This window comes from Phacochoerus africanus, chromosome 1, assembly GCF_016906955.1.
Source record: "Phacochoerus africanus isolate WHEZ1 chromosome 1, ROS_Pafr_v1, whole genome shotgun sequence".
Taxonomy (NCBI): domain Eukaryota; kingdom Metazoa; phylum Chordata; class Mammalia; order Artiodactyla; family Suidae; genus Phacochoerus; species Phacochoerus africanus.
The window spans coordinates 131,292,071-131,308,409 of NC_062544.1; positions in this window are offsets into that span (position 1 = coordinate 131,292,071).

Here is a 16,339-nt window from a genome sequence, read left to right on the forward strand (position 1 = left end):
GCTTTCTTCACAGATAAAGAAAGGAGAAAGAGAGGTTAACTCAAAATAGCAAATAAGTGACAGGGCATAAGTTCCAACTTGATCTGATGCCTATAGCAAAGGAGAGCAGGAGAGGAAGAAAAGGGGCCATTGGTGAAGAATCTACTGAGATTTTCCTATTATCTCCGAATGGGCTGGCAGGTAGAGCCTCGGAGGTACACTAACAGCGCAGAAAGAAAATATTTCCCAAATAGCTTTAAATGTGTATCCCATTACCACACCCACTTCTCTGTACATCATGAGTGCATTCATTTTTAAAACTAAATCCATTTTGAAAAGTTATTATCTTGCGACTACGCAATTATACAGCTCTACATTTTGGTAAAAATTTAGTTGATTCGTCCCGTGCCAAATTTGAGAGACTACAGTTTCTTTAACACTGGCATTGGCATTTCTACGCCTCATCTTCCTCCTCCTCCTTCTTTTTCTTCCCCTTCTTCTCCCTCTTCTTCTGACACATCACCAGCCCTCAAGAAAAAGATGGGACCGGAGGAAAGAGGGCTCCCAATTTCCCAAGTCCCAGCATAGCTACCCCTAATGTGAAATGGAAAGAAAAATCTGAAACAGTAAAGGTTTGAGATGGAGGGATGTATAATATTATATCTGTGCTGTGTGAGATTGAATTAAATGTTCTCTAATGTAAAATGGACCCCTTCGTTTTAATTAAACAGAAGATATTGAATGAATAGCCAACATTTATTGAGTGTCTATTACACACCACCCCCATCCCCCAACCTGAACCAAGGAAGCACTTCATTTGGCATCATCTCACTTCCTTCTCCTGGGAGAAAGGGATTGGTTAAGAAGCTCCAGGAGGTCAGGGTCTACGTTTACCTAGTTCAGCTCTTGGCACACTGCAATGGCTCATCTGATGCCAGCTAAGGTTAAGGATCCCCACTTTGCAGAGGAGAAACCTAAGGCTGAGAGAGGTTAACTGACCCACCCAAAAATATGAGACTGGAAGGAAAGTGGTCATGCCTACTTTTAGACTCAGATCTGACCACCCCCTAACCACCACACAGTACTATCTTCAAGGCAAAGAGCAGCAGAAGGACTCCAGGTAAGGAGGCAGTGCAGAGAATAACGGCTTGCTGGGCTCTCATAAGTGCACATAATTTCTTTGGAGAGGAAGCCAGTACATGTGACAGAGTCACTAGAGAATCACACAGAAAGTGTAGGGCAAACAGAGCCATGCAGGGGAGATGAGTATCACAAGGCTGAATATCTAAAAAGTGCTGGGTATATGTTCAGAGGGGGAAAAAAAAAAAAAACTGGACACAGACTAGAACAGGAAGAATACAATATAAAATGTGTCAGTAAGGTTGATCTGGGTCAGAGTGGTCCGGAAGAATTTTCTGGAAGACGTGAGATATTTAGTGGATTTTTGTAGTACAGTGTGGCTCTGGTTTGACATTGGGGGGGGGGGGTGAGGCTGCTCTCTCTGGGTTCAAAGTCCAGCTTTTCTAATAACTTAATAAACTTGTTATAAGGACCGAATTAGTTAATACATAAAAAGCATTTTTAATAGTGCTTAACCCATGGCAAACGATTAACAAATATTTGCTAACATTAAATTAAAGTAGAGGAGATTTCCCAACTTTAATCTTAATAAGCATTTACAAAATACCAAAAACAGCTAAATAAAAGATACAACACAATATAACAAAGAAAACTTTTAAAATGTATTTTTACTCCATTACAGAAGTATCAACTCTGGCTGCATTAAATTAGAAGGGAAGGGATTATTTTGCTTTAGTTTTTGTTTTTAATTCTTGAGACACTGAGATTAGAATCTCTGAAAGTGGAATTAGGCTCCTAGGTGCAATTAATTATAGTTACGATTGAGAACTACTGCAAAGTTGGCTGTCTAGGAACTAATTGCAGAGCTTGACAAAACCTTAGAAGAGTTCTTGCTGTGGCACAGCAGGTTACGAATCTGACTGCAATAGCTCCGTTGCTGCAGAGGTTCGGGTTCCATCCCTAGCCAAGCACAGTGGGTTAAAGATAGGGCATTGCTGCAGCTGTGGCACAGGTCGAAGCTGTGGCTCAAATTCGATCCCTGGCCCAGAAACTTCCATATGGTACAGCTGCAGCAAAAAAAAAATAAATAAATAGAGTTCCCCTTGTGGCTCAGTGGTTAATGAACCTGACTAGCAACCATAAGGACGAGGGTCCGATCCCTGGCCTCGCTCAGTGGGTTAAGGATCCAGCGTGGCTGTGGCTGTGGTACAGGCCGGCAGCTACAGCTCTGATTGGATTTTTGCCTGGGAACCTCCATGTGCTGCATTGAGGCCCTAAAAAGACAAAAGAAAGAAAGAAAGAAAGAAAAAGAAAGAAAGAAAGAAAGAAAGAAAGAAAGAAAGAAAGAAAGAAAGAAAGAAAGAAAGAAAGAAAGAAAGAAAGAAAGAAAAAGAAAGAAAGAAAGAAACCCTATAGAGTCCTGGACCCTAGCTTCAGAAGGCTCATAGACTGGAAATTAGCTTTTTTTTTTTTTTTTTTGGTCTTTTTAGGGCTGCACCCCGCAGCATATGGAGGTTCCCAGGCTAGGGGTCAAATGGAAGCTGAAGCCACCAGCCTACACCACAGCCACAGCAATGTGGGATCTGCGCCGCATCTGTGACCTATACCACAGCTCACAGCAACACTGGATCCTTAACCCACTGAGCGAGGCCAGGGATCGAACACTCGTCCTCATGGATACTAGTCAGGTTTATTAAGCACTGAGCCACAATGGGAACTCCAGAAATTTGCATTTTTAAACAAGCTTTTCTGTTATTCTCATTGAATGAGAAACACTGCTTGGCCTTTCCCCTATACCCTTTGTTGCCCACCCAACCTCACTGGCCCAAAGATTTTTTTTCCACCCTAAATTGCTAAATTCTTGTAATGAATCCAGCATGGTGTATGTGTTTCTATTTAATTCAATGCACATTTATTAACCACCAATTTCGTATAGATCACTCTATTTGGGGCCTAAAGGTGAGTAAAACCCTTCACACTCACAAGGACTTTACAATTTGGAAGAAAAGATGCAAACATGAATAGGTTTAATAATAAGGCTACTGCGTTTTGAGTTCTGACTGTGGGTAAGACCCTGTAACAAGTGCTTTCTTTAACCCAAAACAAGGTGAAAAATGGTACATATAAGAGAAATTCAAAGGGTGCATTTGGGAAAGGAAAACCAGAAATGGCTTCATGAAGGAGGCGTACTTCCAAACTGCTTTCTTTCTTTTCCTCTCTCTCTCTCTCTTTTCTTTTCAGTTTTCTTTTTCTTTCTTTCTTTCTTTTTTCTTTTTCTTTTTAGGGATGCACCAGCGGCATATGGAAGTTCCCCAGCTAGGGGTAGAATTGGAAATACAACTGCCAGCCTACACCAGAGCCACAGCAACACGGGATCCAAGCCACATCTGCAACCTACACCACAGCTCTACACCATAGCTCACAGCAACACCGGATCCTTAACCCACTTGAGCAAGGCCAGGGATCAAACCCTCAACCTCATGGTTCCTAGTCAGATTCATTTCTGCTGCGCCACAACGGGAACTCCCCAAACTACTTTCTTGAAACTGTTCCACTTACAGGAGAGCATGGTCAGAAGTCTGAACAGAATATGAACAAAGCAGTAAAGCCTCAGAAACAATATGGGAGAAGAATCAGCCAGAGAACTTCTTAACAATAACAAACTCAGGTTACAAGTAAGTAACAAATGAGTGAACTAGAGAGGTGTGAAGTAATAGGGAATGGTGGGGACTGTGGCAAGCTGGAGGGTGCATTCTCCCCTTCTAAAAGATGCAGCCACTGTCATTCCTAGCACACTGCTGCCATGTGGAATACTGATCTAATTGATCAGATGTTTTGATTTTTCATTCAAAGCTGGAAATGTGGATTTTTGCATGAAACCTCCCAATGTTTAAAATATGTTTGAGTTCTCTTATGGCTTAGATGGTTAAAGATCCAGTGTTGTCACTGTAGCAGTTTGAGTCGCTGCTGTGGTAAGAGTTTGATCCTGGCCCAGGAACTTCCACATGCCATGGGTGTGGCCAAACAATCCTGACAACCAACTAAGAATTTTAAGATAGTCTGTACACAAAATAAAACACATCTGCAGGGCCAGTCCACTCATGGCCACTCATTTACCATCTGCTATGGGCTTGGCTAGAAGAACCACAGCCAGAGAAAAAAACAACTAACAACTCCTGCACTTTGGGGATGACTAGTAAATACTTAATGCTGGGCTGGGCACTATGTAGAAATCCTGTCACAATTGAGATAAAATAAAAGGGTCTTGACTTTGACAAACACAAAAGTCAGTTGCAGAGATGAGACAAATACATATAGACAAAACTACAGCAATAAGCAATAAGAGAAAATAATTCTGTCCTGAAATGTAGACTTTCCAGGTGAAAAATGAGGGCCTCAGTAATAACTGTGCATAAAAAAATAGTGTTGAAGCTTCAGCTTACTCTCACTGAATTTTATTACATTTATAGTTGTACAATGATCCTCACAACCAAATTTTATACCATTTCCATCCCAAACCCTCAGTGCATCCCCCCAACCCCCAAAGCTTCAGCTTTTTGATTCAAGATGGTGGTAGAAATTCCCTGGACGCCCACTTTCAAGCCCTTTATCTCTGTTCTGTGCAGTATAAAAGAATGTGTTTTGGTATGTGTATCATGAGACTCAGCCTCTGAATTAATAAGAACATGCTTCATAAATATTTAATTTCCAAATTAAAACAGGTCTTTTATGTATTTATGTATGTATGTATTTGTTTATGCTTGAGGTAGATATATACTTACTGGAGAAGTTGTTGATAGTACAAAGAAATATGTAAAAAATGGAAAATTACCTCCACCCTGAATGAGCACCTTTAACACATATACCCACAGACTTTAAAAAACGTGTGTGAATCCCACCCAACTCTCCACTTTCCACCCCTGACCCAACACAATTCTTTCTCTTGGGGAAACACTACTGAAAAAAGTGCATTTCCCACACTCCTTTGCAAGTGTGGCAGAGCCAGTTTTGGCTTCTAATAGCATACTTCTGGGGATGTTTTGTTTTCCCTTTCTTCCTCCTCAATTCCCTCCTTTTCTCTGTCTCCATAGGATACAGCTGTGGGATTGGAGCCGCCATATTGCAAGGCGGTCAAATCATCATATAAATGAGAACCAATCGGAGATAAGTGGATAACAGAGCAGAAAGATGGAGCCCTGGATACAGGTATCATGGGACAGGCATGCCAGCCTGGAATGCACTTTTCTGGACTTTACCCCTTTTAAAAAGGTACCATGTGTCATGCATTTCCATGTAAGCGCTGGACACACTCTGCCCTGAGGGCACTTCACACACACATAAATAACAAAAGGGTGATCTGTAGCTTCCTGCCTCCATGGAGAGTGCTTACTGTAATTGATGCCTCATTTTTCCATCTAACCTCAGGGCCTTTGCACATCCACTGAGATGAAATGGAAGCCTCTCCCTTCACTAACCTAAGGCTGTCGTGTTTTTACGGTCAAATGTAGCACAAACACAGGAAGTCATTATCTCCCACCTTTGAATCCATCATGATGGAAATCACATAAATAAGCACTTTGTTTTAAGTGTGCTAGTTAGGATGCCCTGAGACTAAAAAATACGAAAACTCAAATGATTACATTTAAACACAAGCAAAGATTAGGGTAAGTCATAGGAAATTGCCTTGTTGTGGTTAAAGGTCAAGTATCAGCAATGTATCAGCAATTTCATAGGCTTCACCCTAGTATGAAGCTGTTGCTGATGATTAATTGTGAATGTGAACTTGTGTCATTAGGCTTACTGTGCCTGCCTTTGCTTCTAGATTATCTAAACGATAAGAGGCTCACAACGATGCATGCCTGTCTTTGGAGGTACATCACAAAACCCTTTTTATATGTAAAAATACTTTTTAATACTGTTCTTTTGGCATTTCCCTGGCTGAAACACCATGGAGGCCAGCACTGCAGTCCAGCTCCTTAGTGAATAGGAGACTCCAAGGGAATCTTAAATCAGATTGTTAAGAGAATATCATCTTTCCTTCCAAAGGGCAAGGACACTCCATGGGAAATAAAACAAATGTTCTTTAGCAGTTTTGCAGCCATGTTACCTAATCGCAAAGATCCCAATCTTGTTAGAGTAGATAATTTGGTAATGACTTTAGACATAATTCTTTTTCACTGGAAAGTTTGCAAATGAGCATGTGTTTTGGCTTATTGGTGTTTTCTAAGTTGCTGGTGGGTAAAACTGGGATATTTTAACATACACACCTGGATTTGTGTGTGGATGTACCTGGGTGTATATGGAGGAAGATTAAAAATCCAGGCTATACAATTTGAGGTTATTTCATTTTTTCTAAACGGAGATTTTTAAAATGTTATTCTACACATGCTAATTTTCTATAAACAGGACACTCTTTAATAATTAGACTTCCTTTTCATATTGCTAGGATGATTTCATCAAAAATTCATGATTTCATAATTTCCTTTAAAAATAAATAAAACAGGGAAACAAAATTTCCATTAGCTCATCATAGTTTTCCTCCCCACTCCAGAAATGAATAGACAGGACTTCCAGTTTGGTGGTGGCATTGTTTCAGTTTCCCTCATGTCTGTTTCAGCGTGGGGATCCTGTTGTCTTGCTTTTTCTCTTAGCATCAAGAAAGGATGAGCTTCAAAGGGATTTAGAAAACTTTTGACCCACAGGTTACAAATTCAAAGCTTTGAGGGGCCAGGCAAGAACATACATATGTGCAATGGATCAAGTATATGATAATAGGGAATGGTGGAGACTGTAGCAAATTTGAAAGCACATACCCTGTCTATAGGGCCCTCGTTACTCAGTAACAATCCATTATTGAGAAACAGTGTTGCCAGATTTTCTTTCCAAGAGAAGCAAGATTCTGGATTTTTACTAAAATCTCTCAACTATTAAATGCTGACAACTAATGTGAAAGCAAATTTAAACACTAAGCCAAACAAAAACATTTCTTTGGTCCTGACATTATTCAGTGGCCTCCAGTTTGTGACTGATTCAATCTAACCCCCTCATCTTCCAGGTCATGAAAGTGAGACTCAGAGAGTGAAGGTGACTTGCCCAAGAGCATGTGGCTACTTAACAGTTGAACAGGAAGTGGAATCTTGGTCACTTGGCTTCTAGCCTAGGACTTTTCCAATACAAACATCTGCTTCTATTTTCTTGCTAAGACTGAAATGATGTTCCTAATTACATGATTTCAGATGTCCATTGTTTAAAAAAAAAGTTCTGATGATGATATTTACTGGCTTTAGAGCACATAATTTACAATAAATGGCTTTTCAGTTACATGATCATGTAACCTAAATCAGTCCTAACATTTATAAGACAAGTATAAATCTACTTCCATTCACATACTAAGAAAACTTTCTGCTTTTCTACTCCCCATGTGTTCCCTCTCTTCCTCTCTTTACCAAGTCTGGCCAAATATAGAGAAAAAGTGAAATATTTAAGAGGATCCATGTTGACTTCTCTACCATGAATAAGAACTAGGTGGGCAGGAAAAGAAAAATACTCTTGAGAATCAGTGACTGTAAAAATGAAGCCATGCATGCAAAGCATTTCAGGACAGTTTGCTTGTTTTGCCAAAGCAAACATAGTACACAGTAAACTTGTAAGGAGCCCAGTACACTTCAGAGGAGTGGGATAATTTTTCTAAGCATTTCAGTAACTGAAAACCTCCAGCATATTATCTAAGTTGTCTTTTTTTCCCCCTCTTTCAGAAAGTTTTTCGAAATACAGAATAGTTCAGAATATAACAAACATCCCTGCAGTTACCTGTCAGGATTGGGCATGTTGGAATTTTTTGCCCATTATTCTTTGGTTTTGACCAGAAGAAATAAGCCTTTCCAGAAAAGTTGACATTCCCCTGCTTCCTCTTCCCAGCCTGATTCTCATCTCTAATTCCCCAGAAGCAACTATCATCCTGAATTTTGGATGAGTCCTTCCATACTGCCATACAGATATATGTGTCTGTGAATGTTACTTAGTACTGTTTCATCTGTGGGTTTTTTTTACATACATATACATACATGATATCACACCACATGAAAGGTACCACAGCCAGTGTGTTTTATTTAATAACAGATTTTTTGAAGTAATCCAAGTTGATGTACATGGAACCAGTTCATTTTTTTAACCACTATATGATATTCTACATTTTACTTGTTCATGTCATTAGATGGCTATATAGGCCACCTCCAATATTTGAATGATTTTATTTTAATATATTTAACATAGGATACAATTTTACTAAAAAGAAGAATAATGACCAATCTTGAGCCAGGAGCTCACTATACCATCCAAAGGGCAAGGAGGAGTAGAAAATATTCTACGCATTTTTCTTTTTTTCTTTTTAGGTCCACACTCAAGGCACATGGAAGTTCCCAGTGCTAGGAGTTGAATCGGAGCTGCAGCTGCTGGCCTATGCCACAGCCACAGCCACAGCAACATGGGATCCAAGCTGCATCTGTGATCTACACTATAGCTTGTAGCAACGCTGGATCCTTAACCCACTGAGCAAGGCCAGGTGTCGAACCTGTGTCCTCAAGGAGACCAGTCAGGTTCTGAACCTGCTGAGCCACAATGGGAACTCCTACACATTTTTCTTGATCCAGAACTGATTTTTGTGGAGGTTTTTTTTGTTTTGTTTTGTTTTTGTCTTTTTAAGGCCTCACCCGATGGAATATGGAAGCTCCCAGGCTAGGGGTCAAATTGGAGCTGCAACTGCCAGCCTACACCAACCACATCCACAGCAACGCGGATCCAAGCCCCATCTGTGATCTACACCAGCTCATGGCAATGCTGGATCCATAACCCACTGAGCAAGGCCAGGGTTTGAACCAGAGTCCTCATGGATACTAGTCAGGTTCGTTTCTGCTGAGCCACCATGGAAACTCTCACTTGATCCAGAGCCCGTGACCTCTCTAATATATCATTGACCCTATTGCTTGGAAAATGTGTTATGAATGGTATTTTTAGGAAGAAAACATCCAAAACTCTTGTGAGATTCTTGAAGTTTCTCTGTGCTCCCCAAAGGATAAAGAACCATTATTTTAAAATGTCTCCAACATACCGTGGGAAGTAATCATTGGGCTTCTGCAGTTCTTCTGCTTCTAATTACCATTTTCTGAAGGAATTTTCATCTCTCATTGTAGCTTACAATTAATTTAAGTTCAACCATTAAAAACTGAGAATGCAGTGAAGGTCGGTAGCCCGGACAAGACTAAGTCAGAAAAGCCCCAGCTCTTACTGTCATGAAAGTTTAATGAGGAAGATAATGCCAAAGCCTAGGACAGTGCTTCTCACATGTGGCACTACTAAAACTCTGGTTGGAAAATTTAGTGCTGGGGGTATAGGCGCTGTCTTATGCATAGTAGGATGTTTAGCAGCATCCCTGGCCTCTATACCCATGAGATAACCAGTAGAACCTTGCCTTCTGGTTGTGATAACCGAAATCTCCCCAGACATTGCCGAATGTCCCTCAGAGGTCAAAGTCTACCCAGGTATAATGGGGTGAGCAGTGCTGAAGGGCAAGTATAGATTTAATTTTGTAGAACGCTTCCTTTAATGAACAATCTGTGCAAAATGGAGGCATGAGTTCATGAAAGGCAGGAAACACTGACCGGAATTCTCAGAGAGGGATGTTCTTGTCTTGGCAATGTGACAAACTATCTTATGACCTTGGGCAAGTCATTCAATTTTTCTGAGCCTCCGATCCTTTCTTTGTAAAATAGGATGATTGGCTACCACTAGCTCTAACATTAAATGACATCCTTGACATTTGAATCCTGGTGGAATTATCAGAATGGGGGTAGGGAATTAACATTTAGAAGCAGCTACTATTTGGGGAAACATAAACACAGAAAGAGTGAGCTGCTAAATATTACATGTCATTGAAAGCAACCTTTTTATTTGAAAACATAGCCTCTGGATGCATTTGCCACATTACTTCTTTTCAAATGATGTTGTCAATTGCCTTCCTCATTATAAAGCAATCTCATAGACTCTATTAACAGAAATTGCAGGCTGTTTATCTCTCTTGTAAACTTCATCTTCAGGAGAGGGGGCCAGATTTATAGCCAATGACATTTTAAGAGTTCCTTCTCTTAGCCACAGAGCAGATATAGTCAATGCAAGCTTCTTGTAGACCAATTCAAACAATGGGATGTGGATGAACTGTCCCAAATATAGCAACACCACCAGGTTCACTAACTATGTGTCTTTAATTTTTGCTAGGCCAGGGCTGATATAGGCACAAGTCTATTTGTGCCTAAATGGACACCGGAAATAAATATCATTAAAGAAACATTTTAGCCTGACAGTCAAAGTCAGGATTCAAAATGGATGTAAAGGAGCTTTAGTACTGGATATTCTCAAACCCTTCCCTGCAGTAACTCTGTGCATGCTGCCCTCCCTGCCGGGAATTCATTTCCCCCAGGGTTTTGCTTGGCTGGCTCCCCCTCATTATTCAGACACCAGGAAAAAGGTCACCTCTTCAGAGAGTATTCCCCTGCCCACCCTAGATACTAAAGAAGGTGTCTACATTCTATATTATTTGTTCACCTGTTTATTAACTCTCTTCCTGAACGACAAGGGAATCTCCATAAGCATAGAATTTATTCTAACTTATTTATTGTTGCATCACTAGCATCTAGGACAGAACTGGTAAACAGCAGGCACTCACTAAGTACTTTTTTTTTTTTTTAAATCATGCTTTTGGTGTAATGTTTAAAATCTCTTTGCCCACCTCCAGGTGATGAAGGTTTGACTACATGTTTTCTTTTCAATATTTTATACTTTTCTACACAACATTTAGATCTTTGATTAATTTTGAGTTTAATTTTTGTACAAGGAATGAGGTTTGGGTAAGAGCTTCATTTTTCAAACATAAATCATTTCAATGCCACTTACTGACAAGGCTCACATTTCTCAACTGAATTCTTAGACCTTTGTAGGAAAAAAAAAAAAAAAAACCTTCATGGGTCGTACTTGAATATTTTTGTACTATTTGGTTTTATTGATCTATGTGTATCCCCCTTAGACAATATTACACTATCTGGATTACTATAGCTTTATAGTAAATCTTAAAGTCAGGTAGTGCAGTTCCTCCAACTTTTACTTTTTCAAGACTGACTGCTTCATGGAGTTCCCATTGTGGTGCAGAGGAAATGAATCCAACTAGGAACCATAAGGTTGTGGGTTTGATCCCTGGCCTTGCTCAGTGGGCTAAGGATCCAGCATTGCCCTGAGCTGTGGTGTAGGCTGCAGACTCAGCTCGGATCCTGCATTACAGTGCTGTGTTATAGGCAGGCAGCTGTAGCTCCAATTCGACCCCTAGCCTGGGAACCTCCATATGCCACAGGTGCGGACCAAAAAAACCTGACTGCTGCTTGAATGAATGAGTGAGTGAATGATGAGTTAATTAAACACTTTCCTCTCTTTCTTGGAACTGTGAAATCCTGTTAATCACTGGGATCTTAGCTCAGAAATCGTAGCCTGAGAAATCCTTCTGGGTGATAAAGCCTGTGTCACATCACTGACTGTACCCTCTGGATAATACCATGAATCTCTCTTCTCTTGGCAGCCTCTTGATTCTCATTCAGAGGTGACTGTGCTCCTCAGGGGACATTTGGAGATGTCTGGAGACATCAGTGGTGGTCACAGCTGGAGAGGAGTGGTGTGGAGATCCCTTAGTGCATGGCAGCCAAGGATGCTACCCACATCCTACAATGCAAGGCCAAACCCTCAACAAGGAATTATTCAGCCCCAAATGCCAACAGTTCTGAGACTAAGAACAGATTGGTAATTTTACATTTATTTGGGTAATTCTTTGCTTAATGTCTATCTCCCCTACTAGACTATAAAACTAGAACTTGGGATTTAAAACCCATGAAACCTTATCTAGTCACTTTACAATCAGGACCACCAGGCAGCTCAATTAGCTGTTGACTTTGCCAGTTCCGAGATGGAGCTGATAATGATTTATATTAGAAACAAGCCAAACATTAGTTCTCCTTGGTAGGAACAAAACAGAGCAGATAATTAACAATTTAACCATGCTTAACAGAACCTGAGAAGCAAACCCCAAAATACAAAGAGCCAAATACTGTAGAATACTCAAACATGAATAAATAAAATGCTCAACCACAAGAAGAGATGAAAGTATTTTGCTTTGGCCTTATTATAAGTTAGATATGCCAGACCTACGTCTTTGAGTACTGATGGGGAAATAAGTCAATTGACTGCAGAAAGACCTGAGGCTCAATATACATAAAAACAGTATCCTCCTCACTTGAGAGATAAAAACTTAGGCATGATGTCCACTTGAGAAAAGGATAGAATTCAATAAAGTAGGAGAATGAACGCTCACTTCTACTTATGATGAAGGCAGAGAGAAGGGTTAGGTAGTGGTTAAAAGACAGCCTTGTTAGAAATTGCAGGCAAAAACAACAACAACAACAACAACAAAACAAAAAACAAAAACAAAACAAAAAAAATAAAATAAATAAGGAGTTCCTGTCGTGGCGCAGTGGTTGACGAATCCGACTAGGAACCATGAGGTTGCGGGTTCGGTCCCTGCCCTTGCTCAGTGGGTTGGCCATCCAGCGTTACCGTGAGCTGTGGTGTAGGTTGCAGACGCGGCTCGGATCCTGCGTTGCTGTGGCTCTGGCGTAGGCCGGCGGCTACAGCTCCGATTAGACCCCTAGCCTGGGAACCTCCATATGCCGCGGGAGCGGCCCAAGAAATAGCAAAAAAAGACAAAAAAAAAAGAAAAGAAATTGCAGATTTTTGACAACTGTAATGAAGAGAAAAGGCTTTCTTCCTTCTTTTAACTATTTTTTTTAATAAGAAAAAGTACAAAGAGGATGACTTCGTTTATTTGTTATACTCTTAAATAGATCAAAATAAAATAGGGAAAGTTCATGTGTCCTTCAAATTGTTTTCTAAAATTTTAATAGAAAACCACGATACCCATGGATTCACTTTTGGATTCTATAGTTTTCACTAACAGATTCTAAGTTGATGGAGGTCTGATGTAGTCTAGACAATGTACTTCACTCAAATATATACATCACCAGGAGACTGGAAATATAAGTTTGAATTGGATTTGAAACAAACAAAAAAAAGATTTAGCCTGATCCTCACTGCCTTTAAAGTTATCCGCAAAGACCTCTTTACTGGCTTACTTTAGGGATTCAAAAGATTTAAAATTTCTGTCCTTCTCTACAACTGCAATAATTTGAAGTGGGAGAACGTTAGGAAACAGATGGTAAAAGAATCTTTGTTTATTTTCTTATTTTTGATTTTAATCTTTTCAAGTTTCCAAGGACTCAAAACAGATGTTTGTGACCTGCTTTTTTTTAAAAAAGCAGTCAAGAGAAGCTGACCCAAAAGTGTTAGGGAGAAGTCTGTTTAATCAGTAGTTAGATTTGATCTACCAAGTTCCCAGATAGTCTTTTAATCATTCAAGACAAATCATGACACACATTTTAAAACACTCTTCTTTACTATGTGAATCTCTTTCACTAAAGAACACTGTGTATAAGTGCTCTGTACCAGTCATCAAGTAGATCTCAACTATTTGCTTTGGTGCCAATTTATAGAGATAGTTCTATTTATAATCTCCAGAATCCAGATGACATCTTTTATCCCTTATAATTACACTTAATGGAACAGAAATATGAGTTGTCACCTTTTTTTTTTTTTTTTTCTGGCTGCACTCACAGCATGTGGAAGTTCCTGTGCCAGGGTTGGAACCTGCACTCCAGTTGCGGCCTGTACCACAGATGCGACAACATCAGATCCTTAACCAGCTGCACCACAAAGGAACTTCCAAAAGTTTTCTTTTTTTGAAATTCACTCGACTATCTCTGATCAAATCTCTGGATTTAATTTCCCTGGAATATACCATCCATGAACAATGATTCTCATCCAGGGACAATTCCTCCCACCCCACCCCACCTCCAGAGTATTTGAAAATTCCTAGAGATAGATTTGGTTGTCACAACCTGCCAACATGGGGTTGGAGGATGTGCTCCTGGCATCTAATGGGTAGAAGCCAAAGACACTGCTAAATATCCTGTAGTGCCCAGGAGAGCCCCACAAGAGGGAATTATCTGGCTCAAAATGCCAATAATGCTGAGGTTGAGCAACCCTGATCTACAATTTTTCATCACCAACATTAATGGAATCAAATGTATGTGTATTTGACAGACCATTTTTAATGGAGTATTTTTAAAACAAGATTAGCCTTTACTTTCTTATCTTTCATGCAGGTTAAAATATTAATGGGGAAATCAATGATTTCCTCAATTAAGACCTCCAACATAAAGATTCCATTACTGATCTTTCAAAATAACTTCTTTTGGTACCTGAGAAAACCATGTAAGTATAGTTAGTAAAAGCTCCACCGGAAGAGTCATCCAAGGAAATCCAGATTTGGCACCTTCTCTAAGGCTTCAGAGAAAAGGCTATTGATTTTGGGGAGTCATTTAAAAAATTTTTTTGGCTACACACTGTTGTGGTTAAGTTGTGATTCTAAAAATTCCAAAATAAGTAAGGGCTAGTTTAAATGGATCATTAACAGTCCAATATTTGTAGAACTGCACTGTCCCTAAAAATATAGGCCAAAGGAGGTCAAGCGCAAGTCAACTTACTTTCTGGTGTTACCAGATAATGATGTTCTATCTACAGTAGTTACTCAATAAATGCTTACTAGCCAATTCTTCTTAGAATCAGGTTCTCCCACGAAACACTGATGATGGAGTAGGGTAAGTGGGGCAGAAAAGGGAATAAGGCAATGTAAGGGTGAGATCTCCAGTCCAGCCCCAGCCTCGCTGTGACCCTGCAGGGAGTGCTAGAGCAAAAACTACCCCTCAGACCTTATTCTACCTGGAAGGAAAAAAAGGTGGGTTTTGTACCTCAACACAAGTAGCCAGCTACTGGCTTCACTGGATGAAGGGAGGAAATTCCCAGGCACTTTACTTTCCATCCAGGGTAGGGGCTGCCATTCCCAAAGCAGACCTCTGAAGGACATCCCATGTGGGAAGCGTTACCAGTCAAGCAGCAGATGCTGATGGTAACAGGGATCTGAAGAGATTGGTGACTTCCACTGCTTTGTGGTCCTGATATGTGACAGTACATGCTGTCTAGGGAGTCTGAAACCTTCTTTCATTCAGTCAACCATTCAATGAATACTTTTTGAATTTCTGTTGTGTGCCATGAACTGTGCTATGAGCTGGAGGTATCTGATATACACAGAGTGGGTACAGCAAACAGGTAACTGTAACACAGTGCTGAGTGGGGAGTGATTAGATGGGAGAACACCTTATCGGCTTGGGAGAAATGATCCTGGAGGAGGCAATATTGAGTTTGAGATTTGAAAGGTAAGAAGGAGCAAGCCTGGTGGAGACGTCTAGAAGTCAAGGTTGGATGGTGGATCACGAAGATGCTCCAAGGTGCAGGAATCCTACTGGCTGACGTCCTGAATAACACCCTGGGAACAGAATAGTGGAAGAACAGGAAGCAGAATAGAAACATGTGTTTAAATTGTGAGTCCTTAAGCAAATACTCAGTCTCTGTTCTCCCTGAAGCCAGAAAAATCAGTGCAGTATTTCCTAGGGACACCATCTTTTGAGCAGGAGTTCATACTTTTCCCAGCATATGTACCAGTGAGGACCAGGAAGCTCTTGAGAGCTGTTAGGTTGGAGGGATGGGACCAGCTGGGGCGCCATGGGTTTCATTATCAGTGTGGAATATTGCCAGGGCAATGGATAAGCAATGAGATCCTGCTGTACAGCACTGGGAACTATATCTAGTCACTTATGATGGAGCATGATAATGTGAGAAAAAGAATGTATATATGAATGTGTGACTGGGTTACCTTGCTGTACAGTCAAAAATTGACAGAACACTGTAAATCAGCTATGATGGAAAAAAAAAAAAAAGAATATTGCCAGGGCAAAACATCTTAGAGAGGCAGAATAGTTTTTTTTGTCCTTGCTGTTTTGTTTTTGGTTTTTAGATAAAAAGCTTTTTAAAAACTTCATCAAGTCGATCAGCATTGCTTGGTCAGAAAGTAGCAAAACACAGCAGATATGTGACAGCAAAATCCAAACTTAACACTGAAAAATAGATGGTATAAAAATGCCACTCTCAACTTAGCAGGTGAAGACTGTTTACAGGCACCCAGTGCCTTTGCTCTGCCAGGTAATCCTCAATCACCAGTGCCAGGGAGAGGGGGCTG